This window comes from Sturnira hondurensis, unplaced genomic scaffold (assembly GCF_014824575.4).
Source record: "Sturnira hondurensis isolate 20B ecotype Veracruz unplaced genomic scaffold, ASM1482457v3 Scaffold0009686, whole genome shotgun sequence".
In the NCBI taxonomy this organism is placed as follows: domain Eukaryota; kingdom Metazoa; phylum Chordata; class Mammalia; order Chiroptera; family Phyllostomidae; genus Sturnira; species Sturnira hondurensis.
Window position 1 is genome coordinate 140,340 of NW_028082317.1, and position 21,418 is coordinate 161,757.

The window sequence follows — 21,418 nt, forward strand, 5'->3', positions numbered from 1 at the left end:
CCCCTCCAGGTTGGCAGCGGCAACCTGTATCTACCTAATCACTTCCCAAGGGCCCCGCCACCTATTACCATCACATTGCTGTCAGGATTCCAATGTAAAATTTGGGAGGGACACAATCATTCAAATCATAGTAGTTTGATTCAATCTGTATTGCTTAAGAATTGACACATGGTATGCAGGCTGGTGTCAGGGGTGAGTCTAAATGAATGAGTGTACTTTTCCACCAGAACTTATACTGATATCAGATTATTTGGCTGGTTTCTAGGGAATTACTGGAGAGGAATTTTGAAGAGTCCATTATCTGTTGAACTTTGCAATGAGGATGAAATTATATTGCTGAAAAAACTACCAGGTTTCCCACAATTTTGACTGTCATTTCTTGGCTTGGTGGTTATGTATTTGAATATATAAGTAAACCAGAACAGAATTAATCTAGACAGCTATAATCCACACAGAAATAGTGCCAAAGTACTAAGCACCCCATCTGATTTCCTTATTTTCATATAAAGATGCCAGGTGGTCAAAGGCAAGGCATATGGAATATTTAGACCTTAGAAACCTGGCATTAGGAAGTAAAGAATAAGGAGAAATAAAGTCCCTTCAAAGAGACATCAGAGAGACACTCAAGGCATCAGTCCTACCACAGAGCAAAGTACCTGGCATATAGTACGTGTTCAATGAAAAAAGATATATATATACACATACATACATACATATATAAAGGTATCCACCTATGCAATATGAAAAATAGAAGCATTTATTAAAGAAGATACAAGATATAAGAAACATTGTACATGGGACAATGATGACTCAGTTTCCTTCAAAGTATGCATCTTGGGACACAGTTTTCCCAATCACCATCAGCAGCCCCATGATAATCTCATTAATGGTCTGAAATCTCTTCCCTTTCAAAGGGGACACTAGTTTTGGGAAGATACAGAAGTCGCAGGGCACCAAATCTGGGCTGTAGGGGAACTGAGTCACCTGGGTGATTTGATGTTTCAACAAAAAACTCTGCATGGGACATAATACATGAATGGGCACATTGTTGTGATGAAACTGCTTATCACCCATTGCCCATAGCTGTGGCCTTCTGAATCATCTGGATAGTTCTCATGGACAGCTGTTCAAGCTTAATGCAAAATCTGAGGCACATTCACTGCTGTACTTGCTCAATCATTTTGAACACAAGGACCACACAATATACATGCTCAGTCAACAGCATCTACTGCCCTCACTGACTAGTACAGTGAAGTTATAATGTGTCATTGCTCACACATGCACATTTCGGTCCACTATCCTTGGCTGCCAGGTTAAACTGAAGTCCTGCAAACTATTATCATTATATTAACAATGGCTGGGCTTTTCCTGGACAGATTTATGAGGGTAGACCCCTTCCCTACCCCCAGAAAAAACCTAGAATTATCTTCTAGAAGGCTTGCCCCTTGTAGAATAACTACAACAACAAAATTCTAGCTTGAAATCTAGCTTGACGTTAAAGGTGAAATGAGAAGCTCTGTACCTAGGGCAATTTGGCAACTCTCGAAGTAGCTATGTGACAAGTGTTTTATTTGGACCAATGTTGAAGAATCCAACCTTTAGTTATTGCTACTAAGAGGCTACTGAATTTCTAAAATTTAAGAGAAAGTAAATGATGCATTAATTTTTTCCATTTTTCTGTATCCTTAAGAGTATTTAGTTGTCATCTATCTATATCTATCTATTTATATAGATATAGATAGATGACATAGACTAAATATATATAATATATAGGCTATATATTAAATACTGCCTTGATTCTATAATTGGCATCTTCCAAAATTCAAAAGAAAAAGAGAGAGATTATTACTATTCTATTTGATCTTCATCAGTTTTAAGCAGTGAAAAAATTGCCTAGATTTTCCAGTGACTAAGATATTTCTGGGTCTCACAACTGTCCCTTTTATGGGTTTCAGATCATAATGATTCTACTTTGCACATTGGCCTTAGAAGTTGAACACCCATTTACAAAAGAACTTTGTTAACTACAAACCAGCAGTAGATTGGGAAAAAGAGAATTCAAATTTTGATTTTGAAAACATCAAAATGGGCATGCCTAGATGGCCAAAACTCATTGAAATTAACTAAGGGTAGTGTGTTAAGCTTAAAAAAAACCAAATATCAATTGATCATAATAAGATGGGGGCATAGGTAAACAGGGCTTGCCTTCTCACCCAACAACATTGAAATTACAACTAAACTATAGAACAACCATCATTCAGAACTGTCGGAAATTGAGCTGATGGAAGTCCTACAACAACAGAATTAAAGAAACCACATCGAGACTGGTGGGAGGGGTGGAGACACAGAATACGCTGGTTCCATTCTCAGGTGTTGTAGATAAAAATCTGTAGGAATATATCAGGAACGAGGAGTCCTAACCACGCACCAGATCCCCCAGTCTGGAGTTTCAGTGTGAGGCAGATAAGTATCCATAATTTCTGACTATAAAACGAGCAGGGATTGAGGCAGTGGGAGACAGAAACTGCTGGAACCTCAGACAGTTCCTCTTAAAGAACCCATTCACAGATTTATTTGGATTTACTCCCTTTGTGCTCTAGTGCTAGGGCAGCAGATTAAAAAACATCAGAAAAACCCTGTCTGGTGTAGCTTAGTGGATTGAGTGTGGGCTTGAAAGCCAAAGGATTTCGGTTTGATTCCCAGTCAGGGCACACCCCTTGTTTGTAGGCCAGTTCCCAGCAGGAAATGTACGAGAGTGTATACATTGTTTTTTTTTTTTTTTTTTAAGCATCAGAGACATACAGGGAAGAGCTGAACTGTCCAGCACCAGGGTGAGACCTGTGGGGCAGCTTTTTCTCAGACAGAAGTGCTGGAAGAGGTTGCTGTTTCTTTTCTGAGCTCTCCTCCCACAGAGACACAGAACTGGCAGGCAGGCACGATATCTGACTCTATCAACTTGGCTCATATTGTTTGCCCCACCCCGATAATTCCTGAGACCCACCCAGGTTTCAGGCCCACCCAAGCTGTTTGCAGAGGCTTTTCCATAGGAATAGCTTGTTTTGGTCCGCGATTCAGATGTTCCTCAATTCTTTCCCACAAAAAACATCTGGCTAGAGCAAGCCCAGTACTTTTTGTTAAGTTGCCCCAGGCCTTGATTCACAGCTTGGCCTCTTCTGGGAACCTCCAAGATGAGCACATGTAGTAGCCATCTGCAGAATGTTATGTTATACTGTATGACCCTGGACAGAACAATGTTGGTGGCTGACCTTGGACATTCAAACATCAATCAAGATTCAACTATAAGAGGATAGTGTACACAACCTACACGGTGGGCACACTTTGAATACACAGTTTGGGTATAGGAGAAGCTGTGCCACTGGACCCTACAGGATATCTACAGCATTAGGCCACTCTATCAAGCATGGGAGACATAGCAGTTCTACCTAATACACGGAAACAAACACAGGGAAGCTGCCAATATATATATATAAAGGTATCCATATACCCATGGACTTGGGTATATGAGAAGACAAAGAAAAATGGCCCAAATGAAAGAACAGAACAAAACTCCAGAAAAAGAACTAAACAAAATGGAGATAAGCAATCTACTAGATGCAGAGTTCAAAACACTAGTTGTAAGGATACTGAAGGAATTTAGTGAGTACCTCAGCAGCATAAAAAATATCCAGTCAAAAAAGAAAGATACACTAATTGAAATGAAGAAAAATTACAAGGAATCAACAATAAAGTAGATGAAGCCAGGAATCAAATCAGTGGTTTGGAACATAAGGAAGCAAAAAATAACTAGTCAGAACAGCAAAAATAAATTTAAAAAGGAAGATTGTGTAAGGGGCCTCTGGGACAACTTCAGGTGTACCAGCATTCTCATGATAGTGGTGCCAGAAGAAGAAGAGAAAGAGCAAGAAATTGGAAACCTATTTGAAAAAAATAATGACAGAAGATTTTCCTAACTTGGTGAAGGAAATTGGCATACAAGTTCAGGAAGCACAGAGAGTCCCAAAAAGAAGAACCCAAAGAAGACCCACACCAAGACACATCATAATTAAAATGCCAAAGGTTAAATACATAGAGATAATCTTAAAAGCAACAAAGAGAAAAACAGTTACCTTACAAGGGAGTTCCCATAAGACTGTCAGATGATTTCTCAAAGGAAACTATGCAGGCTAGAGGGATTGGCAAGAAATATTCAAAGTGATGAAAAACAATGATCTGCAATCAGGATTACTCTACCCAAGTAAAGCTATCATTTAGAACTGAAGGACAGATATAGAGCTTCCCAGACACAAAAAAGGAAAGAAGTTTATCATCTCCAAACCAGTATTGTATGAAATGTTATAGGGTCTTCTTTAAGAAGAAAAAGATGAAAAATATGAGCAATAAAATGGCAACAAAATACATATTTATCAATGATCAAATCTAAAAACAAAATAAGCAAGCTGAGCAAAAAGAGAATCATAGATACAGAGAATGTTTTGATGGTTGCCAGATGAGGAGGGTTGATGGGATGGGTTAAAAAGGGGATGAAATTGCCCTGGCTGGTGTAGCTCAGTGGATTGAGCACGGGCCTGTGAAGCAAAGGATCACGGTTCGATTCCTAGTCAGGGCACATGCCTGGGTTGCAGGCCAGTTCCCAGTGGGGGACACATGAGAGGCAACCACACATTGATATTTCTCTCCCTCTCTCCTTTCCTTCCCCTCTTTCTGAAAATAAATAAATAAAATATTTTTTAAAAAAGGGGGATGAAATTAATAAGTACAAATTGGTAGTTACAGAATAGTAATGTGGATATAAAGTGCAACATAGGGAATAGAGTATCCAAAGAATATATATGCATGAACTATGGGTTTAGACAACAGCATGGGAATTGCCTCAGGGAGTTGGGTCCTGGGTGGAGAAGGACAAAAGGAGGGAAATTGGGACAACTGTAGCAGCATAAATAATAAAGTATAATTAAAAAACAACTACATACATTTGACCTGTTGAATATATCAAAGAGCTACTATTTTTAGGATTTAGTTTTTGTATTTATTCAATGCAATACAAAAATAAATTTATTTCAATGTCCATATTTTCTTAAGTGATACAAGAGGCCATCTTTATTATAAACCAAATTTCCACATGGACTTGGGTCTACCAGAGGTGTCCAAACTTTTGATGTCTCTGGGCCACACTGGAAGAAGAGTTATGTTGGGCCACACATTAAATACACAAACACTAGTGAAAACAAACAAAAAATCCCTCATAGTGTTTTAAGTAAATTACAATTTTGTGTTGGGCCACATTCATAGCCATCCTGGGTTACAGGTTGGACACCCCTGCCTAGACAATCAGAGTAATGAAACATGATACAGTATCCAGTAATAGACTCAATTGAATATGGAGTGTCAGGGTAATGGTCACATCTAGGGGAAAGAAGGGGGTTGTGCTGGCAAGGAAGATTCAGTGTAGAGGTTGCTGGGCTGCTTGCACAACCCAAGAGTTGGGTGGTGGTTACACTAGTATTCACTTTAAAATAATTCACTGAGGAACTTTCATACTGTTTCCATAGTACCAATTTGCATTCCCACTGGTAGTGCCCAAGAGTTCCCCTTTCTCTACATTCTTGCTAGCACTTACCTCTCATCTTTTTGATGACAGCCATCCTAGCAGGTGTGAAATGATATCTTATTGCGTTTTTGAGTTATATTTCTCTGATGATTAGTGATTTCGAGCATCTTTTCATTACCTGTTAACTATTTGAATATTGTCTTTGGACAAATGTCTATTCAGATCTTCTGCCCATTTTAATATATGTATTGCTATTGAGTTGTAGGAGTTTCTTATATATTTTGGATGTTAGCCCCTTATCAGCTATGTGATTTACAAATATTTTCTCTCATTCCATAGGTTGCCTTTTCATTTTGTTAATTGTTTCTTTTGCTGTGCAGAAGTTTTTTGGTTTGATAGCCTCACTCGTTTATTTCTTTTCTTGTTGCTTGTGCTTTAGGTATTATATCCATAAAATCATTGCCAGATCAATGTCAAGGTGTTTTTTCCCTGTGTTTTCTTCTAGAAGTTTTATGGTTTCGTCTTTAATCTATTTGGAGTTAGTTTTATGAGTGATGTAAGATAGGGGTCCAGCTTCACAATTTTGCATGTTAATAAGAATTGCCATATGATCCAACAATTCCACTTGTGGTATATGACCAACAGAAATGAAATCACTGACTCAAAGAGATAATTGCACACTCATATTCATTGCAGCATTATTTACAATAATTAAGACACAAAAACAACCTAAATGTTCATCAAAGAATGAATTAAGAAAATTTGAGGGAATATATACATATATATATATATATATATATATATATATATATTCACATACACACATACATATATGGTTTATCTTAAGGGCATCCATTGATCCATTGATCTTGAGAGCATTATGTTAAGTAAAATAAATCAGACAAAGAAAGAGAAATACTGTATGATCTCACTTATATGTGGAATATAAAAGAAATATGTATGAACTCATAGAAACAGAGCAAATTGGTGACTGCCCGAGGCAGAGGGATTGGGAGGTTGGGGGTGGTGAAGGTGGTCAAAAGGCACGAACTTCCAGTTATAAGATAGATAAGTACTAGGGACGTAATCTACAGCATGATGACTACAGTTAATAATTTTGTATTATATATTTGAAAGTTGTTAGGAGAGTACATTTTAAAAGTTCTCACCATACCAAAAAAATTTAACTGTTAGGTGATGGGAGTGTTAACTGACCTTATTACAGTAATAATTCTGTAATATATACATGTATAAGATCACTATGTACCTTATATACTTATACATTGTTATATGTCAATTATATTTAAATAAAGCCAGAAAAATAAATAAAATTCTAGCTTTTCTAATTCTCCAGTACAACATGTGCAACCAAATCTTTTATTTCTTTCAGTCCATTTTTGTATCGATGTGACAGTGGGAATTGTTCATCGTTTTCCTTTACCACAGATTATATATATATTCCTCTCTATATACCCATTATATATAATATTATCCTATCTTTACTTTACCTAATAAATTTCTAAAAAATAAAAAAGGAGCATCCTGGGTCAACATAATTGTAACCCAGCATCTTTGGAATGAAAAGCAGTACTACTATTAGTCAGGTTTCCCTGAATCAGCATCTCCCCTATCTTACCATGTACACATGGGGCATTTCACAGCCCTGAAGTCTATTTTCATTAAACTGATTCCTTTGCCTCCTTGAAAAGTTTTAGAACTATTTTAACAAGGCCATTCAGTTAATAAAGAGAGTCGTATTGTGGCATTTCCATATTACAGGAAAAAATGGCAGAGTAAGAAATTACTGAATAAAATAACTGGAAATCCAGGAATTCTCTTGTAATTGCCAGCAATCAGATTTTGATGTTTTTTTGTGAGCTCAAAGTGGTCTTGCATCTTATTTCACATGTGGTTCATTTGTTTCTGAATTTTTCTTAGTCTTTTAAAACAAAACTATTAGACTGGGTCTAAGACCATGATGAATAATTACTAATAAGCCTATATCCCCCACAAGTAGATTTGAAATTTTAATCTTGACTGACTTTTAATTTTAACATAAGCTCAACAAGGGTCTCTATTTAAAAAAAATTCTGAGACATTATGTAGCTTTGGCATAGGCAGATAAAGTGCTGATTTTTTATGCAATTATGAGCTCTCATTCTCCCCTCTTTTGGAAAATTAACATATTATGCAAATCATTTGACAAATATGATGCAGACGTCATTAATAAAACATGAAAGGGTGATCTGTATCTTCAATTAGCATTTTCATTGTATTTCCAGTCCAGTATCAGTTTACAGTTTTCTCTACCTTGTGAAAAACTGTGTTGACATCACAGAAATCTTCCCTATTTATTTGATAATTACAGCATAAAATGTGTCTGTGCCAAAGAGTTGATAGGGGAAGTCTGATGGAGGTTGAGGAAGGAGACAGTGGGAAGAAAGTTCGGATAGAGTTAGCATCACCCCAGCTTATGCTGACACCTTGCCTGCCCTGGTATCTACATTCTTCACAAAGCCATGAGTCCATTCCACTTGTTTCCCTGGTGATGGCATTAAGGGCTTGTTTATGGACACTCACTAGGCAGCAGGTCGAATTTAGATATGGTAGAGGTTACTCTCTTCTAATAGGTTGAGATATTGTTTCATGGCTGGGTTCAGATTGTCAGCACAGCATGGTTTGACCTACATTCAGGTATTTGTTTTTGCAGGGGAGACATAAGCTTTCTGTTTTAAAGGTGAGGCTTCTGGTAGATCATTGTAGAGCAAGCATTTGTTTGTACTATTATGAATATTTAAAACCAAAGATGTTTACTTCAAAGTAACCCATATCTCTCAGTCAATACATACATACTATTTTAAAAAAGGCTTCTTTTTAAACATCAGTAGTTATTAATTGTCATTAGTCTTAACAAGGTCTCACATAGATGAGGCAATGCTGACAAACTGCATGGAAATCATCAGAGGAAAATTATTCTGGAAGTTATTTCTCAAGCATGCATTCTAAAATTAATTTCTCAGCAGAGTAAAAATAATACTGCTAATAATTAAAAGGCGTGTGTTATCAGAGGGCCAAATAAGAGGAGAATTTGTATCTCCTAGCTTAGATCAGCTCAAATGTAATTATGTAGATTATTCAACAAGAGAGGGACCTTGCTGTTGCCTGGGTTAACCAGATTTAAGGAGGGAATGTGGTTGTGACTGAGGGGCTGGGTAAGAATGAATAAGCCAGGCTGCCATACTGGCCACTGTCGAGAACTCTCAACTCTCCCATTCTTTCTGAGCTGACTAGGGCCAGCTACAGCTAAAATGTGTAACTTCTTCCATGTTTTGGAATTCCCCTTTTTGTCGTCAATCTCAAGTAACCCTTTGTGACCTTGTCAGGAGCTCATAGGTGAGGATGTGATGATAAGAGTCTCAACTGCTCAACGGGTAGGATCCCAGCACAGAAAATACCTGCCCCACAACTGCCCACAGTGGCTGCTCACCACAGCGTCTGAAATGCTACCAGGAGGGGACACTGGAGCTCCTCACCCATGTACCCTCCCTGAGAGCTGCATTTAGTTTTCAAATATTTAACTTTAACCTGTTTAATATTTAGTAAGGCTAAAGGAATAAAAGATGAATTATTGAAGAGATTAATGTTTTTAAAACCAAAAAGTCACAGCCATGCAGCTTTGTATCAAAAACTCATTTCACAGGCATTAATTTTTTAATAAAACACTGATTGTGCAATGAACTACAGTGCTTCTAATAAGCTCCAATATTCAGTGGGAAGGGCATTCTTATTTTCTTGGGCTAAATGCAGTGTGAGTTGAATTCTCTTATGCGAGTCCCAGAAACTGTTAGAAAAAAAAACACTGGAAGGAATTGACCCTTCATTTTTCTCTGACTTTGTAACCTGAGTGAAAAATTTGAAACTTTATGACTTTGTGAACCTCACTACGAAGGGGTGGACATGCCTTTTCAGAACATAACTGAGCAGACAAAGAGATCACCACTAGGAATTGTGTTTTCTGGGGGCAAAGGGAAAAGCAAGGGAGCCAGGGTGGTGAATTCAAGCAGAATCAATAGGTGGGGCTTTGTTAATCGAGAAATCTGGTGTAGGAGCCAGCACAGATGGTAGGGTGGGGGAGGGGCAGGCAGGCATCTGGGAGGGGACAGAGAAAGGATGGTGGCTAATTGTCAGAAATGTAGTTTTCAATATCACCCTGTATTCATCTTTTATATCCACAGTTTAGAAAGGTAAGATCCTTTCATCTTCTATAAGAACTCATGAAACTCTTTGGTAATGCCTCCCAGGGAGCAGATATTTTCAGTGGTATATGGGCATAAAAATGCTAGGGAACACTCCATTGCATATTGTTTAAAATGTAGATAGAGGCATAAAAAATGTAGGTGAACAAACTGTGATTTGGGGAACATTAACAGGATTGAGACTAAAAATATCATTGGGAGAAATTTTAAAAAGTATAAAATCAATTGGAAATGAGGGAAAGAGAATCTAAAATTCAGAAAAAGGTTAAACTGTTTTAATTGGAAAGGGAGAAAAGAGTCAGTCCTCCTGGCAAGCATTGTGAAATTTACTTTTTGCATAGTGATAGTTTATAGGGATTTATGCCTGCCCCAACTGCAGAGATGCATTTGTAACTGCATATTAATAAGTCTTCCTGAAACTCAGAAGCAAAACATTGTGACCTGTTAGGGCTCTGCTTCTGAAGTGACAGATTGCTGGGCCTTGGGCTAAGAGAGGCTCCAGTTTTCACTGAGGAGGGACCCTCTGTGCTCTTGGGGGAGACTGAATCCCACACTGCTCTTAAGTATCTTTTAGAAGCTCTAAGCACTATTTGTGTGTGTGTGTGTGTGTGTGTGTGTGTGTGTGTGTGTGTGTTACTACAAAGACAGAACAGGGTACAGGTGGTGAACATTGCACTGCTGAGAGAGGAAAAAAAGATAGGATAGCTCTAAAATAAATGGGAAGTGACTTTCAAGATATTCTATTTCAACAAGCTGATGCATTCCTTTTGTGTTTATTCTTTTGAGGGAATGGAAATTAGCTCCCAAGGTGAAGGGTAGCTGTAGTTGCAGACAGAAACACATGCTCCATACTTGGCTTTCACTGGAGAAAATGCAAGACAGTGAAAACTCTTTTCAAAAACATCAATACCTTCTATTTATAGAACTTGTAAAAATGATTTGAAGTCAAAAGCAGTAATAGTCAATGCTTTGAAACTCTACACGTGTAAAAAAAACTTACAAAGGTTTTTTAAAAAGCATTAGCTTAAAGGTCCAAAAGTGGCCCTGAATTTACCATCTCAATTTTTGTTTTGTAACCATGGAGGTAGGTATGCAACATGACCCCAGAAAGCAGTGGTTTTTTAAATTGTTTTCAAGTACAGTTGTCTCTGTTTTTAATGGAATACTATGCAGCAGAAAGAAGGAAGGAGTTCCTATCCTTCACAACAGCATGGATGGAACTGGAGATTATGCTGAATGAAATAAGCTAGGCAGTGAAAGACAAATACCATATGATCTCACCTATAAGTGGAACCTAATCAACAAAACAAAACAAGAAAGGAGTTTTTATGGCAATTCTTATAATCTGATCTGATGTAATCTACAGGTGTGTTTGAAATAGAAGAATTTATCTCATGATTTTTGGAGGTTGCATATTTTAGTTTTCCTGAAGTACATCTCATTTATTTTAGAGAAAGAAAAATCAAGTATAAGGATTATACTTATAAGAAATCATTCTTTGCAAATTTTTAAGACTGACCAGTTTTAGATTTGCATAAAGTTTCTCAAAAGCACCATTTTATTTGAAGATTATTAATCAAGTCTTTCAATCAAAAACATTTCCTATTTTTTGAAGGGGGTGGAAGAAAGATTGGGGTAATTTTTTGATACAAAACCCTTTTAAGTACATACGGACACTTTGTTTTTATAAAAAATGTTTTAAAAGATCTTTGGGAAACCTTAAAATGCATGACGGGGATTGTCTTATCTGGCTATGAATTCGCTTCATACACATATGGACTCAAGAACCAATTTTCATCAGGCATAGCCTTGAGTGTCTTGCAACACAGAGACCACCAAATGTTTCCTGTTCCTCAGGCTCTCCACCTAAATCCTGATAACTCTCAACAGATGGCCTTCTCTCCAAATTTACTGAGATAAGTATATCAGGTTATTTGCTATTCTTTATTCGGCTTCATTGCTTTTGTCTTTCTTACTTGTACCCTCTGCACACATCTTTTTCTGTCTAGCTAGGGACATGCTGATCATCTTTGTCATACTGTCCACATTGTCCCTAACCTTCCCTACAAGGACCACTGTATACAAAAGCATGCCTCCACTTCACGATTAGCTCTCAGTCTCCAATTGTGTGCAATTTGACTGCTAGGTTCACTGTTTGATTAAACTGCTTGTGAAAAGCATTACTACACTTCAAATCCACCAGGGAAGTTTTTCCTCTTCCTTCTTTCCCTTCCTCTGCCCTTCCTTCTGCTCTTGGGTTTCACTTCCCATGCCCACTGCTATCCAACTTTTACTCCATTATTGCAGTGAAACTTCTCAGGGATCCAGGTCCAAAGGACTCCTCTCCTGATGTGGCAGTGGGTGAGTGAGTGTCACCTATCCATGTGAAACACTCTCCCACACTGAGCCATCTGCTCCCTCTGCCTCCATGACCCCAGATAGGCCCTTTCCCTGGCTTATCTCTGAGGTAATCACCTCTTGTTTTTCTTAGTCTTTCCATCCCTCTTAAACAATAATATGGGTGCTCTGGAATAGTCCCTAGGGCTCCCTCTTCATTCCTCACACTACAGGTTCTCATTTAACCCATCTATTTAGAATCATGGATGAGCACCTACAGGGCACTGATGCCTGGCTTTGGAGTTGTTAAGATTGTGCTTCCGGACAGTCCTGCCCCAGTGAGACAAAGCAATAAGAAAATGGTCACTTATGCTATCGCTAGATGAAAATGTTATAATAAGGGGCACACAGAGCACCATGGAAACACAGAACAAAGTGCCAACTGAAAGAGCAAGGGAGAAGAAAGTTCTTATTGCTGACAAAGAGACAGGAAATAACAGTCTTCTGTGAAATGCAGGTGGCTTAGCCTGGCTGGAGTTGAGTGAAAAGTGAAGGGTGGAATGGACAGGGCAGAAGGTGGCCTAGAACAGGATTGTGATGCATTTCACAAACTTTTTTACTTTTTATTTATTTATTTTTAAATATTTTATTTATTTATCTTTAGAGGGGAAGGGAAGGAGAGAGGGAGAGAAATATCAATGTATGGTTGCCTCTGCCGAGGACACACAATGTATCGTGTGTCCCCTGCCGGGAACTGGCCTGCAACCCAGGCATGTGCCCTGACTGGGAATGGAACCGCGATCCTCTGGTTTGCAGGCCCGTGCTCAATCCACTGAGCTACACCAGCCAGGGCCATTTCACAAACTTTTTTAAAGAGTAGGTACTTCAGCTGGGATCGGTGAAAGGTTTTTAAATAAAGGAGTGATATGATCACATTTGCATTTTAGAAGCTGACAGCTCTGTCAAAATTGACTGGAGAGGTCTCAGGGAGAAAACAGGCAAACCAGTTAAGACACAATTTGAAAGCGTGCAGAAACGTAGGCAGGAGATAGCAGTTGTCTGAATTAGCATGATGGTGGATGGAGTGAACAGACAGAGAGCTTGCTGACAAACAGGAGGCCCACCAATAATTTTAAACTCATTACTAACTTATTAAGTTTTGCAAAATTTGGTCTATCTTTACTGGTAGCTTTGGTAGATGGATCCTAGGCCAGGTTCTGATTTGCCCACATTTGGTCCTGTGGCAGGGACATGGGATGCTTTGGCTGAACCTGGTTGGATAATAACATCAGCTATAATTCTACCACATGAAAACATCCCCATAAAAATAATCCTTCTCTTTCTAGAAGAAAAGGGAGATAATGCCAGGAAATCTAAAGCAAAGTGTCTGTGACATATTTTTTTCAATTTAAAGCATTTCTCCTTGGATTTTGGTTGGTACATAAGGAAGAAAATAAAAATGAAGGAATCTGTGAAAAAAATAAAATTGCAACCCACTCCGTGATAATCTGTAAACACAGTTCTTCCACAAAATTTTTGATGGAGACATAAATAATTCAATGTACCTACATCACACTACTCAGTTCAATGATGATGTACACAGCTATATCTTCAAACTGGAAAACCTAGATGCTTTTGTTGTTCAGAGCAGAAATTTTCTACTTTCTGGGAGAACTTTCTAGAAACAAAAGCTTCCTTTGCTCAAGCCCTTTTCCATCTCTAGAAATGTGTCATCAACACCAGTACTTATCAATTATTTTATGTTTTGTGCTTTGCTTTACAAATTCCCAAACTTGTATATGGGCAGTGACGGAGAGAGGCTGATGAGAAGAAATCTTTACTAACAAAAGCTGTCTGAGAGTGCCAGCTTATGTAATATGGTGGTAGGTGTGACAAGGTTCATTTTTTTATGTTTGAGCCCCTAGTCTATTCCAGTGTTTTTTAGGGCTACAGATACAGAAATTAGTCAAAGCGCATCTGCTATTGTGAAATTCACATCTAGGGAGATAAATTGATACAGTCTCAATTATCATCCAATATATCAAGTGCTTCAAAAGAGGATGAAGAGAAAAAAGAGTCTATGACAAATGTTTGTAAGTCTCATTTGAGAAATCACTTATTATCATAACACATTATCTGTATTATGGGAGAGAAATAACAGAAGCTGTATAAAATAAAAATAATGATAACAAGAGCTTATGTTCCATGACAGAGCAGTTATATTAAAACTGAACTATTATTTGGTTGGCACCTGTGTGAGAAAGAATAGCTTTGGTATCCAGAGTTGGTTTATTTAACTGCTTCCATATTTCTGACATTGGAGTAGGTGTTTGGATTTTGGTGCATTGGTTATTATTCCTACCATCAGAGGGCTTGGGACAGAGAGAGCGAGAGTGAGTGAGAGAGAGAGAGAGACAGAAAGAGAGGGCAGGGGGGATACCCAGCAGCTAAAACATGTGACATATTATAAATGTCATAATATAATATGACCTGTATGATAACTGACAAATTCATGACTAGGAGAGCACCTGCTTTTTCTTATACCCACAGAGCTCATTTAGTGACATTTGACCTGGAAAAATCAGTAAGTATTTACCAAACATGCTGCCTCGTCTCAAGCAGAGGAAATGCAGGACTAACACAAGAACTCATTTTTAGGGAGATTCACTGGGTGAGAGGTTGTCAGGTACAAATGAATGCCTTCAAAAAACATTAGGTGAGAAAGTGCTATTTTCTGATATTTGTAATTTTAAAACTATGGTACATATACACAATGGAATTTTATGCTGCAGAAAGAAAGAAGGAGCTCCTACCTTTTGCAACATCATGGATGGAACTGGAAAGCATTATGCTGAGTGAAATAAGCCAGGTGTTGAAGGACAAATACCATATGATCTCACCTTTGACAAGAAGCTAAACAACAAAACAAACAAGCAAGCAAAATATAACCAAAGACACTGAAATAGAGAACAGGCTGACAGTGACCAGAGGGGAGAGGGGATGGAATTTCAGGGGAAATAAGGGAGGGATTTAGAGGAACCTGTATAAAGGATACATGGACAACAACTGAGAAGGGTGGAAATGGGAGGGATGGGGGAGCATGGGGGGTGGGATGGGATGGGAGTAATAGACAGAAAACTGTACTTGAAAAATAATTAAATAAAAAAATTGGAGGAAAAAAAGAAAAAATAACCGCATTTTCTAAAATAAAAGCAATTTAGCCAAACAGGAAAAAAAAAACACCTGACTTTCATTTTAAGCATATTCATAAGTAGGAGTTTTCAGCAATTTTGGGTGGGCTTTGGAGGCAGAATTCTTCCTTGCTGCTCTTGACTTAAAGGATCTTTGCTGAGGTGACCACACTCATAGTCTATAGCTGAAAGTGAAGCAAAACACTATTTTACAAATAGTTGGGCAAGCCCATGATTCTCTCTGATACCTGGTGAATGCTAAATTCAATAATTTGGGTTAATGATTGAGAAAAGTTAGGAGATCTAAGCAAGGCTTTTTCCTTTCTACCATTCTTTCCCTGAAACCAGATTTTGGGAAGCCATTCACCACATAGGGTACTACGGGGGTCTGTCAGTGAGAGGTCAGGCTTGGTCTGCTCACTGCAGATCTTGCCATCTGTAAATGCCAAGAGATCAGGCCACCTACCAAAATGACTCCAGTGAAAAAAGTAAGGGGTGGCTGATGAATGGCTGTGTGCTGCTATTAAGGTTCAGTGACACTGCTCACTAGTAGAGCCAGTCTCAAGAGTCTAACCCACTGAATAAAGTTTTGTCCAACTGGCACGTGGTAGTGTGGTTCAGAAGGTTATGTATATTTATAGGTGTGCATGTGGGTGGGGTAGGCAGAGATAAGGAGAGCCCTGCCTCGAATCACACTATAGTCAAGAATGAAGGGGATGAAGAAGATAATCATGAGAACCAGATTTCTCTAAAATAGGTTATTCTGCCCTCCAGCAGCTTAGATTCTAGGTAAAATCACTCTTTATTAAACAAAATTCTATCATAATTTGACCACTAACAATACAAATTAGCCTTTTAGATGAGTTGAAGAGAGCAAGAACACTAAGTTGGTGTTATTGGGTAAGATCTTGTAATGGAGGTGGGATTTCAATAAAAATTTGATTCTGAATTCTGTTTCCATAAACAAAAAAGAATAACATTTTTGATGGGTGAGCCCAAAGCAATATTAAATATTCAAGTTCTTATTTGCTTATCCAATAAATCATTCGATTTGGCATTATAAATTTGTGACAATGACCAGGTAGCTGGATAATTTCACATAAAACATTTCCTCTTTTATAAGGAATGGAAGTAGTTTTTATAGAAGTGGCCAAAAATAGGACTTTGTCAAATTTCACTTCTCCTCCATTTAATGTTTGTATTTTAGAATCCATGGTGATTATATTAGCTGTTGCACAAATAATGAAGAGTTTTCTTTAACCACTTCAATTTCTAAAGTTAAAGCTAGAATTAGAAATGTCAAAATATACCTTTCCCAAGCACTGGGGGAATCTACATGGAGGGGAAAATGCTTATCACTTGAAATTGTATCTCCTTGCCCTATTTCCAGATAAGACAACTGTTGATGCTTTAGAGCCTGGTGCATTATGTCTTATTGAACAATAGCCTAAAGCATTCCTACAGCCTCACCATATGGAGAGAAATTCTGATCTATTGTGAAGATTCAAGACAGGGCTTTGTCCTAACTTCGCATCAAAGTGTGTGGAATAAAGGAAATTAGCCTTCATCGCTGTCCTGCAGCATTCCACCCCTGTGGTTACTATTGGCATTTTTGTTTTATAGATGAGGAGAAACCCAAGGCTTCTTGGAAACTCATCCAGTAGCCATCTGAGAATGTTCATTAAATTCCATCGCTTTTCATCTCCAAGTCCACCTTTAGGTGCACAGGATGGAAGATGTGGCATCTTGTAGCAGAGTAAATCTCACTTAACTCTTCTTCCCCTTTCATGCCTCATAAGCTCCCTCTCCTCCATAACTGATGTACCCAGATACTTTATGTTATGATACTTGTATCTGTATAGAGCTATGGAAAGAGCACGTTTCCAGAATCCAGTTACTAACTAAGTGATCTTCCAGAAATAATTAGACCTCTCTCATCTTCAGTTTATCTGCTCACATCAAAAATGATAACATTTACCCTGCATAGAATTATAATGAACAGGTCATTTTAAAATATGGGTTGTTTACATTTATATTTTAAAATGTGTTTGCTAATGAATCAAACCCGTTTGTTGAGTGCCTAGTATGGGCCAGGTTGATCCTGAAACAGAAAATTGAAAACCTTTTCAATTTTCTCAGTTGAGTCTTTTTTCCTCTATGTTGGGTAAAAAATGCTGAAGGGTTTGTTTTATTTTCATTTATGCTACCACCCCCTTGTGAGAAATACTTTGTTATAAGAATATTTTTAGTGTTATCATTTGGGCAAGAAGAGCTGTTTTGGGGGGCAGAAGAGTGGGGCAGGAGAAATGGAACTTTTTTATTAGTGGTATAATGGTTGCCAAGGTGTTAGGATAAACATAACAGATTCGGTTTCCTCTCTTGTGAAGCTCACAATTAAATAGAAGAGGTGCAGACCATACATTTGAATAGATACAAAACCAAGAATTCTGTGAATGAGGTGCATTGAGGAAGATTTGCCCAATTGTCCAAGTTGATTTTCAGTATCAGGCTAGACTTCTTTGAGAAAGTTACACCTAAGCTGAGTTCAAAGTGTGGTTTGTATTAATCCAATAAAAAGGAGGCAGATGACACATTCCAGAGAGACTGGAATAGCATGTATAGAAGCAAAGTGAGCAGGGGCTGTGGTCATTGTTTTGGGATCAAACAACCACATGGAGAATATGGGTCTTATTTTAAAAGCAAAGGGAAGCCACTTAATGATCTTGTTATAGCACAACTTGTTTCTCCTACTGGATTGTAAACTCCGTGAGGTTAGAAACCAAAATGAAAATGTTGCTGCCTCTCTTACAGCACTAGATATGATTTGTTAACCAAATATTTGCTAACTAGAACGTCCTAAGTTACAGAGATAGTGAAAGTACTTCATGAGGGAGTTTTCTCAAGCTTGAATGGCCCTTGAACAGCATGAAGAATAGAATGTTAACTTTTTTCCATCAAGCTAGGAATTTTTAAAAATTAGAGGCACAGACTTCATCCAATATATGTATACTTCATCTATGTGTATATATGAGTAATGAATAACTCCACATATTATATTTCCTTCCTTTTGAAGTGTTTCTGATTTGTTTTTTCTTGTTCCCCTTGGGTTTTTCAGGATATTACAATGATGCTAGTGAATGTTTCACATAGCTCTTGGCTGCCATTTCATACAAGGAAAAACAAATAGAAAGACCTCAGGGTAATTGTCTCTGTGGTCTGGGCAGGGATCAGTAGCCATCCCATAAATTTGTGCTCCTAACTTGGCAGACACAGAACCCAGCCCTAATGTTTCATTTCATTGCTTAAAATGTGAATGAACAATGGAAATGTCCTCTTCATAACAGTCCTGTTACCCTTTTATTCTTATTTCTGCTGCATTTTTATTTCTGGCTTTTCACACTAGAGAATGATCACATGACATCTATTTCCACAAAAAGTTCTGTAAAAACCAGAAAGCTCAAATTTTCATTATGCTTTATATATGGTTTCTCAAGGTGTTTTTTGGATGAAAACATCCTTTTGTAAATTCATTATTATAACAATTAGGCATAAACATGGATTTCATACAGAATCCTCTCAATTTTCACAGTTGAGTCTGTTTTCTTCTATGGTGGGTGAAAAATGCTGAGGGGTTTGTTTTATTTTCATTTATGCTACCAGCCCCTTGTGAGAAATACCTTATTATAAGAATATTTTTTAGTGTTATCACTTGGGCAAGAAGAATTGTTTTGGGGGGCAGTAGAGTGGAGCAGGAGAAAATGGAGCTTTTTATATTAGTAGAAATTCTGTTGGCATCTGGAGCCTTTCGTGTTAGAGAAAGCATAGTGGAAAATACTCATTTGATAAATATGAATCAAATGATGAGAACACATCAGTGAACAAAGACCAATCATTTCTTAATAGAAGTCCACCTCTGCATGTGGAAGCTGGGATTGATGTGAAGGAATTTTGGCCATTGGTTATTCACACTTGTCAGGTCCTGCAGCTTGCAGTTACCAGAAGCAGGAAGGAATGTGGGTTTCCTCCCCAGGGATATTACCACCAGTGATAAACAGCATGAAAGTAACTCACAGGCCAAATTCCATCACATGGCCAAACTTTTATTATCAAGTAGGCACAGAAGTAGCAATACAACCTCTTCTGTACATTTTGATGAAGTCCCCACTCTGTTCCGCACCACCCCCCCCACCGGCCCAGGCAGTCCAGTGAGTATTTTTCATCAAAGGAAAAACACAAGAGCATTGTGTTGGTAGGATCAGCTATCAGCTAACCTAGTGATCTTCAAACATTTCTTCTCCTGTGCCTCCTGAAAATATTTGGAAAAGCCATGTGTTTCTTCACATGTTTAAACTGAAAATGAGGATTGTATTGCAAGTTTAACAGTTGCATGGATGAACTACCCACTATGATGTGGACTGTGGTATATTTTTACTAAGTAGAGTTTTGTTAAAACCTTGGAGTTAAAGATTTTTCATTGTATTCATGTGAAATGATTATTAGATAATCTAATAGAACAAGCCAATTTGCTAAAGCAAACTTGCTTTCTGACAGAAAAAAAAAATCTGACTTAGTTTTTTTTTTTTATTTCAACTAAATATGAAGTCAATTCTGAGTTCCATCCCAATGTGTTTTGGTAGATAGGCACACAGAGTCAAACTTGCTGAGTCGAAAACAGTGGTGGAAGGTGTGGTCATCATGACAATCGATTGCTTCCCACTTTAGCTTGTTTCATTGACTGTGCTTTTGCCCTGCTTCTCAATGACAATCTTTTCATTAATTTCAAACTTGCACTCAGGCATGCTGCTCAGGTAGTTCTTCATCATCACCTGGCCTGACACATGGGCATTCAACACCTGCTCTTGTGGGGACATAAAGAGATCCACATTCTCCAACATATCCAGGCCAATCTTATTCCAGTGATACTTGATGCCCTCCCTCCTCAAACCAATCAGTAGGTATATAAGCACTGGGCTTTGCTGTAAATATGTTTTTACCTAATGAAAAAAGGTGCCAACCCTTAGTATGTCTTTCCTAAGCTTTCTTTGCTTGCTGTCAAATGAGTCTGATTGTCATATTGTTACTTCGTTTAGTGCCCAGAGTCTCACCTCAGAGCTCAGTATAGTCAGGAAGTGTGAGTGTGATGCTCTTTGGTAAAGTGAAAGATGAGATGGGAAAATATGAATAGAGGTTTTGGGGGGGTGCTACTTCAGGCTGAAGAAAAAAGAATCTATACAAAGTAAGGATCTGAAAAACAATTTCATAATAATCATCTCTCTCTACATGCTACTAAAAATCTCATACAAACAGAGTAGTTGCCCTCAGTTAGAAGACTGGTTGCCAAATGATGGCTCTGTTTTAGATAACAATTAAGGCATGTTCATAAATGACAAGATATGGACAAATACACTGGAGAGGATAGAAAACCTAGGAAAGCAAGAAAAGATGTTTGACTTTTGATGTTGGTCAGATATTAAGTACTTGGATGTCAAGGTTGGCCTTCAGCCCAATCTGATCATCCTTTCTCCTTGTCTTCATAGTTGACCTACCCACTGGCTCCTCTCTGAGACAATCCTTCCTCACATGTATTTAATCCTATTTTCTCCCTCTGACTCAGAAACATCTCTGTAGCAGTTCCCACCATCATCATTATCAATTTTCTCCTTCCCTCTGCATCAGTCCCATCACCACCTAAAAGTGCTTTTATATCTTTTATCTTTAAAAAATCCACATAAACCACCCTCTCCTGACTCCATTTCCCTTCCAACTACCTCCTCAGTTATTTGCTTCTTTTTGTAGCAAAACTCTTCAGAAGAGTTGCCTCTATTATCTGAGAACAAGTTCTTTTCTCCCATCTTCTCTCAAACACATACAAATTATTCTTTCATGTCCACTTTTATATAAAACTGCCCTTGTCTAGGCCCCCCAGTGACCTTTCAATTCTCAGTACTCAGGTTGCCTGACCCACCAATAGTATTTAATATACTTGGTTTTTCCCTTTTTCTTTGATGATTCCAGAATACCACACACCTTCTCAGCTTTCATCCTACATCACTAGCTTTCCTTTC

The 21,418-nt window shown here is 38.0% G+C and overlaps 1 long non-coding RNA gene across 1 annotated transcript; it reads right to left on the reverse strand.

The window, feature by feature from the left end:
• Nucleotides 1–14,466: 14,466 nt before the first annotated feature.
• LOC118994669 (uncharacterized) lies at nucleotides 14,467–15,862 on the reverse strand. Its single transcript, XR_005068119.1, has 2 exons — nucleotides 15,406–15,862; nucleotides 14,467–14,917 (listed from the first exon to the last, which is right to left on the reverse strand). It is a non-coding gene; the product is annotated as an uncharacterized LOC118994669 (long non-coding RNA).
• Nucleotides 15,863–21,418: the final 5,556 nt, after the last annotated feature.